The 25,054-nt window shown below is 45.6% G+C and overlaps 1 pseudogene; it reads right to left on the bottom strand.

Moving 5' to 3' along the window:
- Positions 1 to 22,946: 22,946 nt before the first annotated feature.
- LOC142860644 (elongin BC and Polycomb repressive complex 2-associated protein-like) lies at positions 22,947 to 24,668 on the bottom strand (annotated as a pseudogene).
- Positions 24,669 to 25,054: the final 386 nt, after the last annotated feature.

Here is a 25,054-nt window from a genome sequence, read left to right on the forward strand (position 1 = left end):
TAATTTTGATCTTGGCCATTCTCACAGGTTTTAGATAGAATTTCCGAGTTGTTTTGATTTGCGTTTATCTGATGACTAAGGATGTTGAGCATTTCCTTGTCTTTCAACAGTTTAGATTCCTCTGATGAGAGTTCTCTGTTTAGGTCTGTACCCCATTTTTTAAATTGGATTATTTGTTCTTTTGATGACCAATTTCTTGAGATATTTGTATATTTTGGAGATCAGACCTCTGTCTGATGTGGAGTTGGTGAAGATCTTTTCCCAGTCTGTAGGCTGTCCTTTTGTCTTGTTGAATGTGTCCTTTGCTTTACTAAACTTTTTATTTTCAGAAGTTCTCATTTATTAATTGTTTCTCTCAATGTCTATGCTAGTAAGGTCAATTATAGGAAGTGGTCTCCTGTGGCAGGCGTTCAAGGATACTTCTGAATTTCTCTTCTATGATGTTCAGTGTGACTGGTTTTATATTGAGGTATTTGATCCAATTTGATTTGAGTTTTGTGCATAGAGGTAGATATGGATCAATTTTATTCTTCTACATGTTGATATCCAGTTATATCAGCATCATTTCTTCAATATTCTTTCTTTATTCCATTTGATTATTTTTTTGCTTCTTTGTAAAAAAAAAACAGGTTTTTGAAGGTGAATGGTTTAACATCCAAGGCTTTGATTCAGTTTCATTGTACCTCCTTTCTGTTTTTATGCCAATGCCAGGCTGTTTTCAATAGTGAAGCTCAATAGTAGAGTTTTAAGTCTCTACTATATGGGATTGTGATGCCTCCAGAAGTTTTTTATTGTACAGAATTGTTTTGGCTATCCTGAGTTTTTTGCTTTTCCTTATGAAGTTGAATACCATTATTCAAGGTCTGTGAAGGATTTTGGTGGGATTTTGATGGGCAATGCATGGAATCTGTAGATTGCTTTGGTAAGATTGCCATTTTACTATGTTAATTCTAGCTACCCAAGATCATGGGAGATCTTTCCACTTTCTGGTATCTTCCTCAATTTCTTTCTTCAAAGATTTAAAGTTCTTGTCATACAAGTCTTCCACTTGTTTGGTTAGAGTTACTGCAAGATATTTTATGTTATTTGTAGCTATTGTAAAGAGTGATGTTTCTCTGATCTCTTTCTCAGCCCCTTTATCATCTGTGTACAGGAGGGCTACTGATTTCAGTTAATCTTGTATTCTGATACATTACTGAAAATGTTTGTGAGTTGGAGAAGTTCCTTGGTAGAACTTTTAGGGTCGCTTATGTAAACTATTATATCATCAGCAGACAATGAGAGTTTTACTTTTCTTTTCTGACTTTTTCCCCTTTATCTCCTTTTGGTGTCTTATTGCTGTAGCTAGGATCTCAATACCTATACTGAATAGATATGGAGGAAGTGGACAACTTTGTCTTATTTCTGATTTCAGTGGGATGGCTGGGATTTTCTCTCCATTTACTTTGATGTTGGCAATTGGCTTGCTGTATATTTCCTTTATCATATATAGGTATATTACTTAGGTGACAGAGCTGATCAGATGGTTCACTCAGGATTGTGGATTGAGGAATCCCAGCACTCTGCCCAGACTAAAGAGAACAATGACATATTCTCCATGGGTCACTAGGCTTTCAAATGTATTCATTTGACTAGGAACAAAAAATTAAGAAACAAAACAAAGCAGATCTGTGTCCTGTCATAGCTTAATAAAGGGACAATCAGTTTAATCTCTATAATCCTCAAGTGTCCTGAACTGCAGGAGAACTCCCCACATACTTTCTTGTCCTATGAAGTTTATTATTGGTCATTCAAAATGAAGCCTTTGATGAATTTTCACTACAGTCATATTAGTTGGTTTGACATCATATTACTGTGGCAGGATTCCCCAAGAAAACCACTTAAAGAGGCAGGAATAATTTCAATTTATAGCTTTGGGGATTGCTGTCCTTGATAAGATGGTTCCATGTCCCTCATCTTGTAAGAAGTAATTATATCACAGTGAAATTGAAGTGATCTGCTCACCAAAGACAGGAAGCAAAAGAGGGGAGGAAGGTAGGAAGAGAGAGAGAGAGAGAGAGAGAGAGAGAGAGAGAGAGAGACAGAGAGAGAGAGAGAGAGAAGGATAGAAGAAGAAGAAGAAGAAGAAGAAGAAGAAGAAGAAGAAGAAGAAGAAGAAGAAGAAGAAGAAGAAGAAGAAGAAGAAGAAGAAGAAGAAGTTTCCAAGGGTCCAAACACATTCCCTCAAAGATATACTTCCTCTAGTTAGGCCATACCTTCTGAAGTTTCCAGAACTTCTCTGCAGGAGAAGTGCCTACTTGTTCATGTTGGCAAACCAGCTAGCTTAGCACAAAAATAACCACAAGAAACTCTATTAAGTAAAAGACTGCTTGGCCCATTAGCTCTATCTTCTTATTGTCAACCTTGTACATCTTAATTTAACCCATTTCTGTTAATCTGTATATCACCACATGGCAGGGGCTTACTGGCAAATGTTTGGCAAGTCTGACTCTGATGACTCCATGGCGTCTCACTGACTATGCCTTCTTTCTCTCAACATTCAGTTCTGTCTTCCCTGCTTACACAAGTTCTCCCCTATCACTCTGCCAAGGCAATTCTCTATTCATTATTCATAATCACAGCACACAGAGGGACCTCGAGCATCCAAAGCCTTTAGCTCATAAGTGGCTTAACAGATATAAACCATAATAGCTCTTTCTAAAATGTTACATAGTATTTTACATGCATTTACAATATTTCAAATCAACAAGTTCTCTCTGAAATCACAACAGAAATGAATGTCATGGCAGACATGTTCCTGGACACTAGTGCATGACCAGTGAATGTCTAAAGATGTCCCTTAGTTGGGACAGTCCTTGCCTAGTGGGATGAGGTTCTGGGTTTGGGTCCCAGCACCATGTAAGTTGGGTATAGTGGTACACACCCATAATGCCTGCACTTAGGATGTGGAGGGAGGAGGAACAGTAGCTCAAGGTTATCCTTAGTTGCAAATTGGAAGTCAGCCTGGACTACCTGATAACCTGTATTTCAAAAACAAAAATAGCCAGGGGACAAATCAAAAACACAATTAAGGGGAAGGAGTATAACAAGTGCAGATGGGGAAAATGAGTCAAGGGAGAAAGGTGGGAAGATTAATGTGCCTCTCCTTTAGACGTTAGTGTATTTTTCCAACATCATTGGCCTGTTCCTGGTGTGCTCCTCCTCAATGACAACGCCGTCTAAGGTGAGCAGATGCATCAGTGATGTCCATGAGCCCTGGGACATTCATATCTGTTTCTTTATTGATTTTTTGGGCTGTCCTTTTTGCCACAAACTTGTTTTTCAATAATAGATGAACGGCTTAGAAAATTCACAATAGAAGAAATGGATGTGTTGTGGGGAAGGGTATGAGAGGTAATAAGTGCATTATGGACACAGGAGACTTGGGGTGTACCTGGGCCACCACACAGCCACAGGTATGAGCTATACCATGGGTCAGGTAGGGCAGGACTCAACCAGGAACCCCCCGGGGGACTCAAGCCCCAGGCCAGGATATAACAACATCTCTGGGCCATGCCATGTGTTTAACACTTTAGAAAGCATGAGTCTATTGATGTCTCAATTTTCTATCTGGGTACAGTGAAAGGCTTGCTCTTACCTCTCTGACTAAAACTCAGGAAGACTGCAAAGGAGCTGACTTCCAGGGAGTTGTTCTTTTTTAAAAAATGCTCCAAGATCCTCGCGCAGAAGGCAGCAGAAATGCTGTAAGTCCCAAATGGTGGCGGCGTGCCATGTGGTAGCAGGCAGCAGGCCCTGGGAGCAGCCAGTCCCAGGCAGAAATGGCTGCCGGTCCCAGAGCGGTGGCCCGAGTGGTGGTGGTGGCGGGCCATGTGGCAGCAGGCATTGGGACCCAGGCAGAGTAGGCTTCTGGTCCTTGAGCAATGCTGGTTCCAGGCAGGGAGACACGTGGCAGGAGGGCAGAAGACAGAAACATGGATAGACAAGACATGCAGGGTGAGGTTGAATGTTTATTCAGTGGGTTATGGAGGAGGAAGGGTGAAGGGGGCGCAGAGATAGAGAGGGAGAGAGAGAGAGAGAGAAGAGGAGAAAGAGACAGAGAAGGGGGGAAGCAGAGAAGTGGGGAGAGAGGCAGAAGCGAAACTGCCTCTCCGAGAGGAAGATGGAAACAAAAGCGAGCTCACACCAGAAGCTGAAGATCAGCCTGCCTCAGCGGATGGGGGAGGGAGTGGACGTGGCTTGTCTCCTAAAGGGACCAAAACCATAACATTCCCAGGTCTTCCTTATAATTAAAAGTAAGCAAGTCAAGGAAGCAGAAAAGGAAGGGCCCAAGATGGCGGTGGGCAGGTCAGAGGTAATGGGATTGGGCGTGGCTTGTCCCTTAAAGGGACAGGAAAGCACAACATTCCCAGGTCTTCCTTATAATAAAAAGCAGGAGACCAGGGAGCACAGCCAAAAGAAACTGGGGCGGTAAACTCTCAAGACTGCTTCCGGCTGCTTCCCCCTTCTCTGTCTCTTTCCCCTCTCTCTTTCCCCTCTTCTCTCTATCCCCTCTTCTCTCTCTCTCTTTCTCTCTCCCTCCCCCCCTTCACCCTTCCTCCTCCATAATCCCATGAATAAACATTCAACCTCACTCTGCATGTCAAGTCAATCCATGTTTCTGTCTTCTGCCCGCCAGCCATGTGTCTCCCTGCCTGGGACCAGCCATTGCTCAGGGACCAGCAGCCATCTCTGCCTGGGGCCCACTGCCTGCTGCCACATGGCCAGCCACCACTGCTCTGGGACCAGCAGCTGTCTCTGCCTGGGACTGGCTGCTCCCAGGGCCCACTGTATGCTGCCACATGGCCCTCCACCACAGCTCTGGGACCAGCAGCTGTCCCTGCCTGGGACTGGCTGCTCCCAGGGCCCGCTGTCTGCCGCCACATGGCCCACTGCCACTGCTCAGGCCACCGCTCTGGGACCTGCAGCCATTTCTGCCTGGGACTGGCTGATCCCAGAGCCTGCTACCTGCCACCACATGGCCCGAAGCCACCATTTGGGACCTACAGCATTTCTGCTGCCTACTGCCACGGGGATCTTGGAGCATTTTTAAAAAAGAACAACACAGGTGATCAGTTCTCTCCTGTGAGTCCAGCACTCAGGATGCTATGGTTGGGTGGTGAAATAGAGACTATGGGTTACATAAAGTCCATCTGAAATACCAATACAGAAAGAAAGGATTGTTAGGTGAGACCTTGGAGGTAGGGTAGATTAGTGTTTTATTTGTTGAGACAGGGTTTCATATCGCCCAAGCTGTCCTCACACTGGCTTTGCAGGTTCACCTTGAGCTTACGTCATCCTGCTTCTACTTCACAGGTGCTAAAATTACATCTGCGGCCACCAAGACCAGTGAGACAGCAGTGGTCATTGAACCCAGGACTTGCTACATGCCATTCAGCCACTCTGCATCTGAGGTATGTCTACATCTGTTGACTTCATTTTCCCGCTATCCAGAATTTCACTGTAACTCACCAAGGCCTGCAACTATCCTGCATTTTCCTCTTTGGAGCAGAGTGGAGAGCACAAAACTCAGCCTGTGGGCTTTTTCTCCTGGGGGACCCACTATGTTAGATTCCTGTGCAAATCGATCATCACACTTTTGCCAACACCCTGATGGGTTCTTTCTCTATGTGCTTAGTAATCCAGGGGCAATTTCCTGAAGTTAAGCATGTGGCTTCTATGACTGTACCCTTCTCTCAAGGCTCACACTGTAACCAGCCTGTACGTTCTTCCTTAATATGCTTTCTAACACTGACTTGAGGAAGGTGACCTTTCCTCATTTATGTTCATCTTAAAGTCGTTTCTCATGAATATTTAAGTCTTCATATTGATGGACTTTGAGAAAGAATGAGTCATACCTCTGCAATCTTTTGAAATATTAGGTTAGTTCTCAACATGGGAAAGGTTATGAGTCTTTCAGTCAAGCCAAGGAAACACCAGCTTTAGAAGGCGAGGTGCTGATTGGTTTCCTCTGTCTTCCCAGAGAGGCTCCTAGAAAGGTCAGCTGGTCTTCTGGTCAGTACTGGAAAGCTACTTAGCAGGGTGGCAAAAGCAGTTAGCCATGACATCAGCGGTCGCATCTCTGGACATTCCATTGTATCCTGGAGATCTCTTGGAATCCCATGATGTCACCTTGTTGTAGCAACACCAACTGCCATTAGGACATTCCTCAGTCCCTAGAGGTTGAGCATCAGTCATGTTCTCAAGACTGAGGCTTCGCGTATTTGGGAGACAGAATGGAGAAGGTCCAGAGACCAGAGAGAGGCAGAAGAAAGCTACTGTTCACTTCTGGAAAAGACCCAGTGAGTCATGGGAAGGAAATGGGGAGATTGCCAAAGGAGGTGCACTTGAGGTGGGCTACCCAGTAACGGAGCTGAGGAACTGGAGCCTCAGAGAATAAGATGGACATCCCTGATTATCATACTTCCCAAAAGTCAAAGATTCCAGAATATTAGCTTGTCCATCTTGTGAGCCAGAGACTGAGAAAGGAAAGGCTGTTGTGCTGGGACCACCACTTAGCTCTTAACTTTACTGTGGTTTGGGGTGTTATGTTGGGACAGAAAAAGACCAGCAGGAGGCAGGGAAGGACGAATGTGTCCCCATCTTTCGTCAGACATCACTACACTACACCTGTAGTAGTTGCCTTTAGGTTCACTGTCTGTCTAACACTGTTCCCATGGAGACAAATGTGCTCCTGGCCGAGACCTTTAAACCTCAGACTGTTCAGCAGTCTGCTCAGGAGAATTCCTCTGACCTCCTTTCCCTGACAGTGACCCCCTTAGGGTTCTGAATCAGCAGTTGAGGATGGCATTTAGATCACAGGGTAACCAAACTTCTGTCAGAGTTATGGAACCAGAGCAGAGAATGGCTACTGAGTGTCAGCTTCAATGATCTGGGCTGTCAATGGGTGACTGGGTGAGTCTCTTGACCATGATGGAGCCCTGCCTGACTTTCCAATCCACAGCATGGGCCATGAGTAACCAGCAATGAGACATGGCCTCCTCATAACATCTGACTGCTTGTCCACTCTGCCATTTTTCTCATGGCTTCTAAATCACAGCAGGCTTCAGGTCTCTGGACCATGCTGCATCCTGTTCTTCTGTGAATATTCATGAAGAGGTGGTCTCTGTAGTCACCTGAAGAATTATAGGGAGGCCGAAATAAGCTGTGGATGCCTACAGAGCCACATCTCTAGAGTGATGGGAGATTTGAGAACCACACATGGGCCTGTCAACCTGGCCTAGAATATTTTGGTTGTCACTGGGTTTCAGACACAATTTTCTGTTTGGGACTCAGGATGGTCTGTCATTCTCCTATGCCTTTTGACTATGCAGTTTCACCTGTTTTATACCTATACACAGAAACCTCTACAGAGCCAGCATCCCATCCAATGCTCCTGAGCAAGAAGCAGATAAAGAAGGAAGAGGAGAGGCTGACCACAGAGCTGCAACTGATGACCAGGGAAAGAAATGACCTGAAAGACCGGCTGATGATCCTCACTGATGGAGCCGTGGACAATAGGTATCCATTGTTTCAAACTTCATGGGGCTGTAGGCAATGTCAACCTCACCTTCAGCCTTTGAACTCTCGATTTGTAGGAGGCTGTGCCAAACCTCATATCCTAAATTCTCCTCAGGGGACAGGCAGACCGTGAGTGACAGTGGCCATGAGATGTGGCCTCTACCTTTTCTGTTCTCTCCTAATGAAAACCAGGGCTTCTGGTCTCAGCCACAAAAATCAGGGATTGAGGCAGGTAATGTGTAGTTCCTAGCATGCATTTGGAAAGGAGCTGACAGGGGGTGGCTTGCATGAGGTACTACTACCTGCTGTTATTGTGTGTGGAGGCTCTAATTTCCTAGCATGTGATTGTGTGCTACAAGCCATGGTAGCAGCTGGAGGGGCCTGGTTTGACTGGAACATCTCAGTGTTTACCTGGAAAAGCTGGGTCTCATCACAGGTACTCTAGTTTTGTGTAGACTTCCATAAGACCATAGAGCGCTCTTCTCTCTCTCTCTCTCTCTCTCTCTCTCTCTCTCTCTCTCTCTCTCTCTCTCTGTGTGTGTGTGTGTGTGTGTGTGTATATATGATGCTTTCTTTCTTTCTTTCTCTCTCTCTCTGTATATATATATATATATATATGATGCTTTCTCTCTCTCTCCGTATATATATATATATATGATGCTTCTCTCTCTCTCTCTCTCTCTCTCTCTCTCTCTCTCTCTCTCTCTCTCTCTCTCTAGCTCTCTTTATTCTCTCTTTCTCTTACTCTCCTGTGGATATGTGTGAACATACACATTTGGAGATTTGTGTGTTCCTGATTTCTGGGAGTCAGTGATCTGCCGTGGTTTCTCATGATATCCTTCTCCCACTTTCCAGAAGTTTCCAGTGCTGACCCCTGGGAGGCCCACTTAAAGCAGGACAGCTTGTGTCCTACATGCTCACCTTGGTGGCACCTAGGAATTCCTAGGGGAGTTTATATCACTTCCTTCTCTTAAGACTCCAAACCATAATGATGTGCTCTAACTGTTCAGTGATTGTCAAACAGGACCCAAAATCAGTGTTCTGAAACAGGAGAGATGTCATTGCAATGTCTGGTGAACAGAGACATGTGAGAGAGACTCCTGGTAGCATAGAGAACCTGACTTACCATCTAGTCGTATTGAGTGAGCTCATGCAGTCAGTGCAGCTTCCATCTCAAGTTTAGCCTCAGCTGTGCTGGGATCAGAATAACAAGTTTAAAAGCACCAGGAGGTCCCACTACATAGGCACCAGAATCTTGCATCTGCTGTGCTATGGTAGATCAGGATACAACTTCAGTTCCTGTGATCATTGAAGCCTATGTTCATGGGGTCTTTTCTCCCATTTTCTAGTCCCTACAAGAACCACAAGCCAAATGCTTTGTATGAGAAGGTAAAGATGGATCACAAAGAGATCATGATGGAGCTAAACCATTTTGTGAGTGAAAACACCGAGACCTTGGATAATTTCAAGTTGCTGAGCAAGGAGACAGTCTTCTATCGGTAAGTGTCCATCTGGACATGGATAACAAAACTTGTGGAATGGCCATCTCTGACTTCCTTTTTCTCTGGATGGAGTGACTTCATCTCTGGTTCGAGCTTTTTTGCTTCTATGTAAGCAACTCTTAAACTTGTGTCTCTTGGATTCAGTTTTGCTAAGTGTGAAAGAGACTGTTAGCCCCTGCCACCTTGTCCTAGGGCCTCAAGAGCCTGTAGATAGAAAAGGTATTTACACTCTCAGGGGAATGTCAGGCAGCCTTGAACTTCTGGAGCTCAGGCCCATTCTTTACAGGTCTGGGGCTGTTGAATCTGTAGATAGATTGTACTCACCTTGAGTAACTTGTCCTCCCTTTGATTGTGTTTGCCCACTACATGCTGATGTTTCCCCATTACCACAGATAGTTAGGCCAGCTGGGGAACTACTCCTTCTACTGAAGGGACATGGATCCTTTTAGGTGTTGGAGTTTTCAATAGTAGTTTCATAATTTCTGGCATTACCTGTTCTCTCATTTGGGTTCTGAAGTGTAGGTGTTATGACTATATCAGACTCTTAGCTACCTAATCTAGGAAACATGAGGTCTTTTGGGGTGCTGTTTCCCAGAAATCAGGGGTAGCAGGAGGAGGCCTGCAGGGCCTTACTATGCAGAGTTTGTCTGCAGGGATCGGCACAGCCGACTACTGATGGAAAGGACTCAGCTAAAGAAGAAGGTGGATGAGCTGAGGCAGGAGGAAAGGAAACTGCAGAATAATTGGACTGTGCTGAAGTACCACCTGGAGGATTTGAAATTGATCCTTAATGACCAAGACGAAGAGATCAGTTACCTCAAAATCCAGCAACAACAGGTAGGGGCCGGCAACAAGTCAGGCTAAGCTCTGGTACTATTTGCCCATTTGACTACCTCTCTACCCATCCAACCACCAGTGTTTAACCCATCAACTTACTCACCCATACTCCCTTCTAGTCACGGACCTCATATATTCCAGACATTCCCTTCAGTGTCCATGCACAAGGACTTCTGGGAAGCTTTTGTCTTATGGAGATCTGAAATACGGGCAAGCCTTCCTTTCTGCTCTGCTCGAAGCTGCAATTCAGAGAAGGAAATGGGTCAATAACATATCACACATGTACTTGTATTTATGATGGGTAACCTTCTAGGCACAGAGCTTAGAGTGAGTGAGTTCTTGGTCCTGCTGCTTTTTTGTTTGGCAGGGATCATGTCCCATCGCAGGTGGGAAGCAGTTTATAAGGTGGAGATCCCTGTGCCAGGGCCAACAGAGTGCTTCTCTTACTCATGGATTTGCGTGGCCTGTTGGCTTCCCTTTTCTGCCTGCATCCCAATGTGTTCTCTTTGCTTCCCTGAATTCTTGGTTCACAGTGACAGAAGCTTGAATAGCAGCTTGTCAGCCCTGTTTTCTGAGAGTTGTGCTGGACTGTTCTCCCTTCCAGACTAAAATGTGTGGTTGACTGGATGATCATCTCGGGGCTTTTGACAAGCTGGTGGTGGAAGGTGGGAGATTTGGTCCTATGGCGGAAGAATTTCTGTAATCACATCAATATAGTCTAAGAAAATCACTTTTCTCACAATAATTTTAGTCCCCAAGGAATTATGGCTGAGTTGTGAGACTTTTCTGAAAGAACTGGTGTGGTTATTCTAAACTCAACTGTACATTGACCATGATGTTTATTTCTGCGACCTTCTATTTTCCATATTTCTCTTTAACACGCACTCCTTGTGGGTTTGAGTGTGAGTGCACGCATGTGTTTTTTCATGTGTGTGAGCGCACAAATGTGTGTGTAGTAGTGTAAGGATGTGGGTGTTGGGGTGCATCAAACATGTGCAGTTTCCAGTTCAGACCACTGTGTTGCTATCAGTCTGTACCAGAATCCTGGGGTTCTTACTTCCCCAGATGCTTTTGTTTAACCTGCCTAGCTGACCAGCAAGTTCTTGGGATCCTTTCTCTGTGCTTAGATATGTATGACTGTCTCTAACCCTCAACAAAGAACACAATTTTCTCTTAAACAGGAGCTGAAGAGATTGGAAGAAAGCTCTCAGTTCCTGCAGAAGCAGAGGGAAATGGTCATGCAGGAAAAGCACTTGGTCCAAAAGCTGCAGCATCACTTTCAGGTCTCTCAGATGAGGTAGGAGCCAGACTGGGAGAGGAGGTAGAGCCAAGGGGGGCCCATGGACTTGGGGACAATATCAATTCTGTCCATCTCTGAGGCTACAAGCTAGAGCAGGGAACAGAAGACCTCAGAGAACTGAGCTGGTCCAGTAACAAGAAATTCCGTCCAGCATATATTGTGTTTGATATTCAGTGTGTCTGTAGAATTTATTCTCTATACCTTCCTTCTGAAAACAGAGTTCTCCTAAGGCTTTCCCTGAACTCACAGAGAGCTGCCTGTTATGGCCTTCCAAGATATTGGGTTTATAGGTGTGCATCAAGGGGCATGGTAAAATTCGCGTTTTTATTTAGAAAAATCCAATGAAGATTAGAGATTTCCATCTTTAACACTGCTCTGTGTAACATTTGCCAACTTCCTGTGAAAAGTGCTCTCTGGATAGAATTGGTTAAGGACTTACCAGGAAGAACCCAGGCAGATGACTCGGCTGTAGGGAAGATCCTAACCTTCTCGGGTGTGTTCTGTAACCGACTCCCAAAGCCAGGATGCAGATTCCCAGCTCTAGTCCCTAGGAAAGCACCAGTTTTTATTTGGTCCCTGAGGACCGACAGGGACAACGTTCTCAGGCACACATCTCAGGAAATGCTGCTCTAGCACGACAGGCTCTATCTGCATGTTGTTCATGTTCAAGGTTCCTTCTGGGCATGAGGACTGAGCTAGCCACACGCCCTTGTGCAGGGACCTGAGCTGCAGGCAGTTTAAGGCTATCTATAAAATGATGAATAGCTCATGTACAACTCATGCATTTCTCACGTGCTGTTGACTATAGTGTCAATATGCTGTTGCTGTTTACAAAATGATATCCCTGAATTATAGGAGAACACCCTTTTCTGTCTAGTAGAATGCACACTAACAGTGTTTATTTGAAATTATGACTTCAGTTTAATACTGAGCAAAGTTTTCGGCCCATCTACTCTGGGATCTTATTCCTTGTGAGTAACAACAAAGATATCAGTCACAAGAATAAATTCACTGTCCAGCAGAGCTGAGGTGAACTGAGGAAGCATCTTCAGCTAATGTGGCAGGTCTGTTTTTTTAAACTGCTTTTCTCTTCCAGGTCTGAAACTCCGCAGACTCATCTGGAACAGGCCACTGCCCAGGACGAGAGCCACCAGCAGAAGGATCTCCAAGAAGAACTAGGTGCTGAGTCCCATCCCCAGCAATACTGAATTCTAAGAACATATATTCTTCTTCAGTTCTGGTTACCCTTGAGTCATAGGTTCTGTTTGCCTAGCCAGTGACCCAGCATGGCTGCTTCTGGGCCTAGATTATTATTTTTTTTCTTTTTTTGATCATACCACTTGAGAGACCTGAGGAAGCCAAAGTAAGCCACAAACACCTTCTACACATGTTCGTCACATTAGGATCAAGGCCTACAGACTAAAAGACACCCCTTGTAGCTGGGAACTCAGCGGTGAAGGAAATTCCAGCTGATCTCCAGGTGATCACACCTAATCTGATTCATGTGTCCGCTGACTCAGTTCTCGAGAAGGGAAGAACGCATCAAAAATATACTTGAGATACAGAAATCCTGAGACAAAGATTACTCAGAAGCCTACATTTACCAGCAAGTGGACTCCACCTTGGGATAACATGACATATAAGCTCCTATGTGGAATGGATCCAGGAATCTTGAAAAAGCCATTAAAATTGTGACTATCTTCCTAGCGTTTCTCCAAGGCAAGCACTTGCCTGTAGTAGGTGTAGTAGGTTCTATCAATATTTAGTGATAAATGCTAATTATTATTAGCTTTATTTTGTTTGAGTTTTGTTTTAAATGCTTGTTTATGGTTCATTTGGTTTTGGTTTTGCTATTTTGATGTTATTTATTCTTGTTATTAGTTCCATAATTTTCAAAGTTTATCCATTGTTTATATTCACTATTGTTTCAAATATATTGTTTGTTAATAAAAAATTAATTTCCAACTTTTCACACTTAATTTCAGTTTCTTTCATCAAGTGTGGTGTCACACTGCTTTAAGCCCCAAATTTCCAGGTACAGATGGAAGCCATGGGTCAATGCCCAGTGGATGTCAACTCCTTGCTTTTATGCAGTTGGGCCACAGCTGCCTTAGTACAGCTCCTGATCTCAGCACTGTTGGTGACAGAGATCACGTGGGATCCTGTGTGCATGGTGCCTGTTCTTTTGAGGGCCCCCGTAGCTTCACCCTTCAGTGTTGTATGCCAGGAAAAACAAAGGAAACAGTAACAGATAATAAGATCCCGAATGGAGACTTGTCTGGCATCTGCCCCCTATGTCCTGGGACAGATGTCCCTGGAGAGCTAGGGTTCGGGCTTCTCTGTTCTCTTCCCTTTAGATTGCTTGGGGAACATTCACCATGCAGTGGAAAATGGCAGGCTGGAATATGTCCCCATGGTTCCCCAGGGACTCCCTGGTGACACCAAGCAGAGGTTAGATGTGATGCAACCTCTGAGCTCACTTCAGGGTATCTGTGACAGAAACAACATTGAGGTCCTATGGAAAGCCTTGACCAGTCTGGCTTCCATTTCATGCTCTTAAGCCAACCCTACAGAGGACACTTGTCCTGCTAGTCTGTGGTCTCTGAGGAGCAGAAGTGTCTGTGTCTTAAACACACCCTCTGGCGTGGGAGGTGTCTGTGTCTGAGAGCAATGAAGCCTGAAATCACTAGAGAAAATCACCCCATTTATCATGTGTCAGATGCCTGAGGGTACCTGATGAGGATGTCTCTGTCTTTGGGTAGAGAGGGGAACATCTTTGGTTTGGTTTGGGTTTCAGACGGGTACTCATGTTATTCCACATTGACCTTTAAGTTACTATTTCTGGGGTTCTCTACCTGGGTTCACACATAAGCCCCTTAAAGTTATATCTATTTACACTACAATTTATTACAGTATCAAAATTTCAGTTACGATGTAACAATAAAATATTTCAGGATGGGGCAGCACAGCTGAGGAAGTATATCAATGGTCACATCCCTGGGAAGGCTGAAAACCACTGAACTGCATGGTTAAGGCTCCCACCTCTACCTCCTGAGTGCTGGGACTTTACCTGGTACATGCAGTGGGGGGATCTAACCCAGCGATTGTGCGTAATAGAAAAGTGTCCTACCACCTGAGCAATGATCCTCACCACTTCACAGCCATTTCTGGAGGCAGGCCAGTGTCTTCAGGCAGGGGGATAGTCTAGGAGGCACCCCTTTGACACCTGGGCCTCCAGACTTTCACAGTTAATGACAACAACAGAAACACTGCAGAGCTCAGGCACTACCAAGACTGATCTGGATGCTGAAGAAGGCCCTTGTGGTGGCAGAAATTTCAAGAGTAGAGCTGGAGCTGTGGTCATGGCTGTGGAAGATCTGTATGTCTTTATTTGGGAGCTGGTTGTCAGCCCAAAGAAAATTCCAGCAACCATCCCCTCTGGATCTGATCCAATAGCAGAATAAGACGCCAGGGCGAGGGAGCAAGGACTGATCTCTCAGCTCAGACAGCTCAGTCTGCAGTGCATTTGTTGTGCAAACATGAAGACCTGAGTTTGATATGCAGCACCCATGAAATGGAAGGCCATGGCCAGGACTGCCTCAGTCATTAAGAGCATGGACTCTTTTTGCAGAAGATTGAATTCAATTCCCAACACCCAGGTGTGGTGACTTTGAACCACCTGTATGTCTACCTTTACCAACCAAAGCTCCATTTCTAGGATTTGTGTGCACATATGCACACACACACACACACACACACACACACACACACACACACACACACACTAAGAATCAGCCCGAGAACAGGGACCATCAAATAAGGGGGCAGAAAGAAAGAGTCTCATGAAGAGGACCATGTGATGGAGGACACAGGCTTATTAGACAGGATGAGCTGAAGCTATGACTTGGCATTGATTGTCTTAATTTTCATTACTCTTCTTGAAGCCAGTCTTAACACCCTCCCCTGCTCGTTCTTCTCTCTCTCTCTGTCTCTCTCTCTGTCTCTCTCTCTCTCTTTCTCTGTCTCTCTCTCTCTTTCTCCCTCCCTCTCTTCCCCACTCTCTCTCCTTTCCTTCCTCCCTCTCTCTCTCTTAAATTTTTTTTTTGAGAATAAAACTGTGAACTTACGAAACAACCTGAAAGAAGAAGGATGACTGGATGGCAGGGAAATTTAATGTGGTCAGGGAGAGGAGGGATAGTCAGGCAATGCTCTTCAATGACATTTGACCTCGAACTTTCTGGAGAAGCAATAAACTTGACTAGTATGTAAGTTGAGCTGGGCACAGAGGCCCATTTTGCACATAAAATATGAATACAACAAAATAAAAACCCCATGATTTCAAAAGCCTGGAGAAGATGTCCTGATGGAGTCACCAGTGGTTCCCACAGTGGGGCTGTATGGCTAGGAGACAGTAGGTGGGTACGCAGAAAAGCAACAGCAAGAGTCGATTTCCATGGAGATAGGCTATATTCTTGTCAATGATGAAGAGCCACAGAAGCTATAAAATGTGGTCAAAATGCAGAAAAATCTCATCTTCCACACGCTTCACCTAGAAAACGTTTCCTATATCCCCTGCCCACCAACCTATATTCCATCATAGAGCAGACTGAATGATACAGGTATGGATTATTTAGGGTTTGTTCCCAGCATGCTCTGGACACACTCCATGTGGGGGGAGACCCTGTATCTGACACCACCAAAACACACTCGGTCAATATTTTGCAATAACTCAAAGGCCAAAGGGTGAGATTTTTTCTGTTTTGACCACATTTTATGCACACTGACTGTTCATCAATGTGGGGACCTTGGCTTGACATATATTTGGAAATGAGAGCCCTTCCAGCTGGGTCAAGGATGAAGATTGTTGTCATGGCAATATAGGGCTGCTGCGCACCCTACGTCAGTCTTGGGAACCACGTAAGATGACAGAAAATCCATCCATGTTCCTGGATCACTGGAGAAGAGTTGCTGGGTGATCTTCCAGCTGAGATTCCCAGTGATGTTGAAGGTATGCCTGTGATGTGAGCAAGAATCTTTTTAACAAACCCAATACCTTTGGTCCAATTTCTACCCAGCCCTTACAGTGTAGATAGTAATCGCTGTCTGCTACAGGCATCATGATACTTCCTCTGTGTCTGCCACTCATCTTTAAACTCTCCACAGCTGTCTTTTGTTCCACAGACATTCAGAATTTGTACTCTTAAATCTGTCCGTCTGAGGCTTTGTTATACAATAAGAAAGAACTCCTCCAACCCAAGATTACAAAGCAACATACTCTAATATTTCTCTCTCATTCTTCCCTTTTGCTTCTAAGTGGATCATTAATTGTCACAATATTTCAACTTCCTATTCTTGCTGGTGGTGTAAAAGGCTCGTTTCTGTTGTGTTTACTATGCACTCTCTAATCTGTTTTCTGAGACAGCTTTACTTTCCTCTGGGTCACATTTAGGGGGGTGTCTCTGGAATTTTGTAGTTTGTGCTAATAATATAACTATCCTTATATTATGTTTTTAATCCTCAGATTTTGACTGTTTTTTCTATTTATTCTTTCAGATTAGTTATAGAATAAACTATGTTTTCACCAAACATAGAAGTTTTGTTTACTAATTTACACTAATGAGCTAATTTGAGAAATATTGCCTTTACGACACTGAGCCTTCCTTAGAGAAACATAGTGTATTTCTCTCATTTATTCTTCTTTTGCTTACATAAAAAAGACTTGACTTTTCTTTACATTTGCTATCTTAGTTAGCTTCAGGTTGTTGAATAAAATACCCAAGGCTGAATAATTTATAAGAAGCGGTTTGGTTTGGCCGCAAATTTTGGAGGGTAAAAGCCTAAGTCTGGGTGACCTCCATCTGCTTGGCTCCCCTACAGAATCAGCCTCATCAGTATCAGGAGTCCTTGAGATGGAGATCACATGGTGATGAGGAATCAGGAGAGTCAATGGAGAGAGCTGGACCAACAATAGATCAGCCTGCTCTCCAGTTGAGCAATGCAGTCCCTGTAACCTGCCCTGAGGCATCACTTAGAACACCATTAAGCTGAATTTTGGTTGTGAGGCACAACAGTACTGGCCTTGACATCTCCCATCAGTCATTATTTCCAGGTGTGTTAAAGATCTTGCTTTGGTCTGAATTCCCCCTCTTGGCTGCTATGGTAGTGTGCATCTAGAATATACTCAGAAGGCCTCTGTGGTAAAGGTTTGGACTCCAGCCCATGGTGCTTTGGGGAACAGAGGGGACCTATAAGAAATGGAGACTGGAGGGAGGATTTCACATAGGCTTGCCACCTTTGAGTGAGACACTGAGAGCCCAGTCTGTCCTCTCTCATATGTGTACAAGTGAAGGGCTTGTCACATGCTGCCACCACAAGGGGCTATCTCACCACAGGCCCAAAACAGTGAACACAACCAATCAGAACTAAAGCCTTTAAAATGGAAACTAAAGTAAATCCCTTCTCTTTGTCCTTGACTATCTCTGGAACTTGTTAGAGTAAAAAACACTTACACCCTTACCCAAGCAGTGGTGATTAACATATCCGAGGGGTCTGCATATTTCCTTGTGCCCAGAGCTTCATAATAAAAATAGTTAAAAAAAACCATAGCCTGCTTGGGCGCTGGGTCCTAACCCAAAGCGGAGTATAAAGGGGAGGTCGGGGGCTTCTTTGTCCCCATAGCCCACCTGCAGCAAGCAGGGTAGGCCCTTTGTCTGCAAGCAAACCAAGCAGCACGGAGTTGCAATCAGGGCACCTAGTGAAACATCATTGTGGTGAGTGAGTGCTGCGGCACCTGGGAACAGCCCGCCTACACTTCCTGATCAACCTACAGGGCTACACTGCCCGGTACCTCCTCTCTCTTCCTATCCCATCCAGCTTACATCCAGATCCCCCTACCCCCTGTCTCCCTCCATCCCTCCCTTCTTGGAGCAGAGTGCCTCCCTGTTCAGCCTGCCTGGGCACTGGGACTGAACCCGAAGGTGAGTGCAAAGGGGAAGGTGGTAGCTCCTTTGTCTCCATAACCTGCCTGCAGCAAGCAGGGTAGGCCTTTGTTTGGAAGCTAACCAAGCAGCAAGGAGATCGGAACTGGACTCCAGGAGAAACAGCACGGGGGAGTGACATCACTTGGAAGGTACATCAGTTGGCAAGAAGACCTGATCCTGTAAAAGAAGATCCATAGGAGAATATTGGAAGGAAGAGATGGGGAGACGCCAATGCAAGAATTCACCCAACAATCTGAAGAACAACACGAAACCACCAGAAGCCAGCGACCTCACAACAGGAGGACATGAACACCTTAATCATGAAGAAGGAGAAAAAACTGACTTCATGACAGGGATTGACACCCTTAAACAGCATATAAAAAACGCCCTTATAGAAATGGATGAGAAGTATAACAGAAAGTTCGAGGAATTGAGTAAATCAGTGAATGATACCCTAGGAAAGCAAGGAAAAACAATCAAGCAGATAATGGAAACAGTTCATGATTTGAAAAATGAAATGGAGGCAAAGAAGAAAACACAAACAGAGGGCCGGCTGGACATGGAAAATCTAGGTAAACGAATAGAGACTACAGAAACAAGCATAACCAGCAGAATACAAGAGATAGAAGAAAGAATCTCAGAGTCTGAGGATAACATAGAGAAAATAAACGCACTGATCAAAGAAAACAGCAAGTCCAACAAACTCTCATCACAAAACATTCAGGAAATATGGGACACAATAAAAAGACCAAACCTAAGAATAATTGGAGTAGAAGAAGGAGAAGAAGTGCAGCTCAACGGTCCAGAAAATATACTTAACAAAATTATAGAAGAAAACTTTCCCAACCTGAAGAAGGATGTACCTATGAAGGTTCAAGAGGCATACAGAACCCCAAATAGGCTGGATCAAAAAAAAACATCCCCTCGTCATATAATAATCAAAACACAAAATATACAGAATAAAGAAAGAATATTAAGAGCCGCAAAGGAAAAAGGCCAACTTACTTATAAAGGTAAACCTATCAGACTTACACCTGACTTCTCTATGGAAACCATGAAAGCCAGAAGGTCCTGGATAGATGTACTGCAAAAACTAAGAGACCATGGATGCAAGCCCAGACTACTATATCCAGCCAAGCTTTCGTTCACCATAAATGGAGAAAACAAAATTTTCCAGGATAAAAACAAATTTAAGCAATACGTAGCCACAAATCCAGCCTTACAGAAAATAATAGAAGGAAAATCACTAACCAAGGAGTCCAACAAAGACCTCAATAACTCAGACATCTAGAGACCCTTCACCAGTGCAACTCAAAGAAGGGAAACACACAAACCCTACTACTTAAAAAGTGACCGGAGTTAACAACCACTGGTCATTAATATCACTTAATGTCAATGGACTCAACTCACCTATAAAAAGGCACAGGCTAAGAGACTGGATACGAAAACAGGACCCAACATTCTGCTGTCTACAAGAAACACACCTCAACCACAAAGACAGGCACCTACTCAGAGTAAAGGGCTGGGAAAAGGCTTATCAAGCAAATGGACCTAAGAAACAAGCAGGTGTGGCCATACTAATTTCTAACAAAGTTGACTTCAAACTTAAATCAATCAAAAGAGATGGAGAGGGACATTTTATACTCATAACAGGAAAAATTCATCAGGAAGAAATCTCAATCCTGAATATCTATGCCCCTAATATAAAAGCACCCACGTATGTAAAAGAAACATTGCTAAAATTCAAGGCAGCCATCAAACCGCACACACTAATAGTAGGAGACTTCAACACTCCTCTTTCACCAATGGACAGGTCAATCAGACAGAAACCTAACAGAGAAATTAGAGAATTAATGGAGGTAATGAAGCAAATGGACTTAACAGACATCTATAGAATATTCCACCCAAATAGGAAAGAATATACCTTTTTCTCTGCAGCTCATGGAACCTTCTCGAAAATTGACCACATACTCGGTAACAAAGCTAACTTACACAGCTACAAAAAACTATTACTAACCACCTGTGTCTTATCAGACCACCATGGATTAAAGTTAGAATTCAACAACAATGCTACCCCCAGAAAGCCTACAAACTCATGGAAACTGAACAGTCAACTACTGAACCATACCTGGATTAAGGAGGAAATAAAGAAAGAAATTAAAGTCTTCCTTGAATTCAATGAAAATAAAGAAACAACATACTCGAACTTATGGGACACTATGAAAGCAGTCCTGAGAGGAAAGTTCATAGCACTAAGTGCCCACTTAAAGAAAACAGAGAAAGCACATATTGGAGACTTAACAGCCCAACTGAAAGCTCTAGAAAAAAAAGAAGCAGACTCACCTAGGAGGAGTAGAAGACTGGAAATAATCAAACTGAGGGCTGAAATCAACAAAATAGAAACACAAAAAACAATCCAAAGAATCAATGAATCAAGAAGCTGGTTCCTGGAAAAAATCAACAAGATTGACAAACCCCTATCCAAACTAATCAAACGGCAGAGAGAAAATTTGCAAATTAATAAGATCAGAAATGAAAAGAGGGACATAACCACAGACACAGAGGAAATTCAGAGAATCATTAGATCTTACTACAAAAGCCTATATGCCACAAAACTGGAAAATGTAAAGGAAATGGATACTTTTTTAGATAAATATCATATACCAAAGTTAAATCAGGACCAGGTGAACAGTCTAAATAGACCTGTGAGTCGCGAAAGTGAAGAATTAGAAGAGGTTATCAAAACCTCCCTACCAAAAAAAGCCCAGGACCAGATGTTTTCAATGCAGAATTCTACCAGAACTTCCAAGAAGAGCTAATACCTATACTCCTTAATGTATTTCACAATATAGAAACAGAAGAGGCACTGCCAAATTCCTTTTATGAAGCTAGAGTTACTCTGATAATAAAACCGCACAAAGACTCAACCAAGAAAGAGAATTATAGACCAATCTCACTCATGAACATCGATGCAAAAATCCTCAACAAAATACTGGCAAACCGAATCCAAGAACACATTAGAAAAATTATCCATTATGATCAAGTAGGCTTCATCCCAGGGATGCAGGGCTGGTTCAACATACGAAAATCTATCAATGTAATCCATCATATAAATAAACTGAAGGAAAAAAACCATATGATCATCTCATTAGATGCTGAAAAAGCATTTGACAAAATTCAACATCCCTTTATGATAAAAGTATTGGAGAGATGAGGGACACAAGGGTCATACCTAAATATAATAAAAGCTATATACAGCAAGCCGACAGCTAACATCAAATTAAATGGAAAGAAACTCAAAGCCATCCCGTTAAACTCAGGAACACGACAAGGCTGTCCACTCTCACCATACCTCTTCAATATAGTGCTTGAAGTTCTAGCCATAGCAATAAGACAACATAAGGGGATCAAGGGGATTTGAATTGGAAAGGAAGAAGTGAAAGTTTCGTTATTTGCAGATGATATGATAGTGTACATAAGCGACCCCCAAAACTCCACCAATGAACTTTTACAGCTGTACCTTTAGTAATGTGGCAGGATACAAGCTCAACTCCAAAAAATCAGTCGCCCTCTTATACACAAAGGATATGGAAGCAGAGAGGGAAATCAGAGAAGCTTCACCTTTCACGATAGCCACAAACAGCATAAAATATCTTGGGGTAACCCTAACCAAGGAAGTGAAAGATCTATTTGACAAGACCTTTAAGGCATTGAAGAAAGAAACTGAGGAGTATACCAGAAAATGGAAGGACCTCCCTTGCTCTTGGATTGGGAGGATCAACATAGTAAAAATGGCAATTCTACCAAAGGCAATTTATAGATTCAATGCAATCCCCATCAAGGTCCCATCAAAATTCCTCACAGATCTTGAGAGGACAATAATCAACTTTATATGGAAAAACAAAAAACCCAGGATAGCCAAAACAATCCTATACAATAAAGGATTGTCTGTACACATTACCATCCCTGACTTCAAACTCGATTACAGAGCTGCAGTGATGAAAACATTGTGGTACTGGCATAAAAACAGAGAAGTCGACCAATGGAATCGTATAGAAGACCCGTATTTTAACCCACAAACCTATGAACACCTCATTTTTTTTTTGTTTGATCTGATTTTATTGATTTCTTCCACCTTCCATTATCTTCCCAGGGAATTTTTGGCCCGTTCCCGTGGATAAACCAGCCTTGGGCCACACAACTAGGCCCTCTGCCCTCCTCTTTTAAGGGAGGAGGGAAGTGGGGCTGGAGGACTCTTCCACTCATCAAACCTTATGGCAAGGGAAACCCCAAAAACTGGACAAAAGGGTAAAGTTGCTCAACCCTGCTGGTTGAGACTGAGGCTCTCATCAACGGGAGAATCACCTGAACTTGGGGAGAAGGACTAGGAATAGAAAAGGGGGTGTAAAGGGTTAAAGGTCTGAACCGTGGGGGGTAGAGGATGCCCCCAGGGAGTTGTCAATCATTTTCCCACCCCACAGCAACCCCATGTCCCTGAACTGGCCCTCAAACGCGGAAACAACCGGTTTGTCCATCACCAAGGTCCTTCCCTCCGTCCCTTTCTTTTGGTCTCTGGGCAGTTGCCGCCTTGCTCCCCTGGGGTATAAAGACCCTGGTCGCCCGCTGAGAGGGCAGGGATGGGGCTGGTTATGCAGCCTTCTACAGTTAAGGCTTTTCCGGAAGCCATCCCTTGGTTCATTGGTCGAGATGAGGGACTATCACCCCGACCTCTCAGGTGCTTGAAGATCACTGTCATTTGCGGTTCTCGGCACACAGTCCGTAAAATGCAAAAAGACAGACAAATCTGAGAATCAAGGCTCCCTCCTGGAGTCCTCAGACTGCCCGGGGCCCCAACCCGGAGAAGAGGTCTAAAGCTCAGGGTTCTTCCAAGTTGACCCACCAGGATTTGAGGCCCGGGGGCGGGCTCGGGGACAGCGGGTCCTCCCATCTGCCACCTCCACAGCGGGTGGGCAGGCGGAGGCTTTTCGTCTCCCTGGAGGCGAAGCGAGGAAGCCGGCCCTAAGTCTCCGTCCTCTTCCACCACCAGGGCTGGTGGACAGGGAAAGCAGTCGAGGAGGCTAAAGGTGCTCGAGGTGGGGAGCGTCGGGACGGGCGGGCGGGGCTGCACTCCGCGCGGAGGCGGCGCTGGCCGCCGGCGTTTCTTGGCTGCTACCCGGGCTTTGGCTGCCGGCCGCTCGGGCCCTCGGCGCAAACTTGGAGTGTCCAGGGCGAAGCCCTTCGCATAACACCAAAGTTTCGAGCGGCGGATCAGGCGATTGAAATGTTCCTGGCGGAGATCACTGGGCGCGTCCGGCGCTGCGTCTGCCGTCGAAGGGCTGAGCGCGGGTGCCTCGGGCGCGGCAGGGGCAGGGTCTCCACCAGATGCAGCCGCCGAGGCCGGCACAGGCTGCTCCGGAGACGCAGGTTCCGGGGAGAGGCCCGCAGGTGGCGGAGGAAGCTGGGAGCTGGGCTCATGAGGCGGACTGCTAGCTGCATCAGGCTGGAACTCCAGACTCGGGGCTGGCCTGGGCGGGGACCAGGCGGAGCTGGTCGGAGAATCCCGAGGACGCCGGGGAGCAGGGCAGCAACCGGGAGGTGCGCAGGAACCAGAACCGAAGTGCGGGAAGCCGCCTCCACCCTCTTCCTCTTCTTCGCCGCCTGGGCACACCGCGATTCCTGCATCCTCGCGGGCCGCGGAGCTCACGTCGCTCGGTGGCCCGGCCTGTTCCCCGAGGTGCTTCAGACTGTCCACAGCCCTGCCGCCGGTGCATGGCGAGGCCGGGGGGCCCAGCAGTACCGGGGTCCGCGGCGCCAGCTCTCCAGCCCCCAGGCCCAGGGCGGACGGCCGGGGTTTGGCAAGGGCGCAGAAGGCGAGGGCAAGCAGGCACAGCGGGGAGAACTCCGGGGTCCCCCGACGCGGTTTCCGGGGCGTGGGCGAGCAGGGAGACCCCCGCGGGGACGCGGGCACTGTCAAGCGGGGAGGAGGACACAGAGTCTCCATGGAGCAGCCTTGGGGGTCGCCCACTGCGGGGGCCCTGGTCCCAAAGGCGGGATGCCCCGGCGGCCCGAAGAGCCCGCTGGCCAGGGGAACATCGCCCCCCGTCGACGGGAGGTCTGTGCTCACGGGCGCCCTGGGCCCGCCACCGGGGACCCGCGGCGGTGCTCCGGGTCCCTCCGCGGTCTCGTCACGCGGCCCTCGCGGCGGCCGGACTCCTGGGTCCCCCGCGCGTCCCCGGTGCAATCGGTCGCGCTTCCTGCCGCCGCGTTCCCGGCGCACCCCCCTCAACGCTGAGGCAGGGGCAAACAAAGCGGCCGCACTCACAGCCGGCGGGAAGGACCCCGGCCCGGCGCCCGGTGCCCGGGCCCAGCGGCGGGGAGGGCGCCTTCCGCCCTCTCGGCTTCTTTCTTTGAACACCTCATTTTTGATAAAGGAGCCAAAAGTATACAATGGAAGAAAGAAAGCATCTTCAACAAATGGTGCTGGCATAACTGGATGTCAACCTGTAGAAGAATGAAAATAGACCCATATCTATCACCGTGCACAAAACTCATGTCCGAATGGATTAAAGACCTCACTATCAGTCAGAACACACTGAAACTGATAAAAGAGAAAGTGGGAAGTACCCTACATCAGATGGGCACAGGAGATCGCTTCCTATATGTAACCCCAACAGCTCAGACATTGAGGGCCACATTGAATAAATGGGACCAACTAAAACTGAGAAGCTTCTGTAAAGCAAAGGACACTGTCACCAAGACAAAAAGGCAACCTACTGACTGGGAGAAGATCTTCACCAACACCGCAACAGACAAAGGTCTGATCTCCAAAATATACAGAGAACTCAGGAAACTAGACTTTAAAATGCTAATTAATCAAT

This window comes from Microtus pennsylvanicus, chromosome 1, assembly GCF_037038515.1.
Source record: "Microtus pennsylvanicus isolate mMicPen1 chromosome 1, mMicPen1.hap1, whole genome shotgun sequence".
Taxonomy (NCBI): domain Eukaryota; kingdom Metazoa; phylum Chordata; class Mammalia; order Rodentia; family Cricetidae; genus Microtus; species Microtus pennsylvanicus.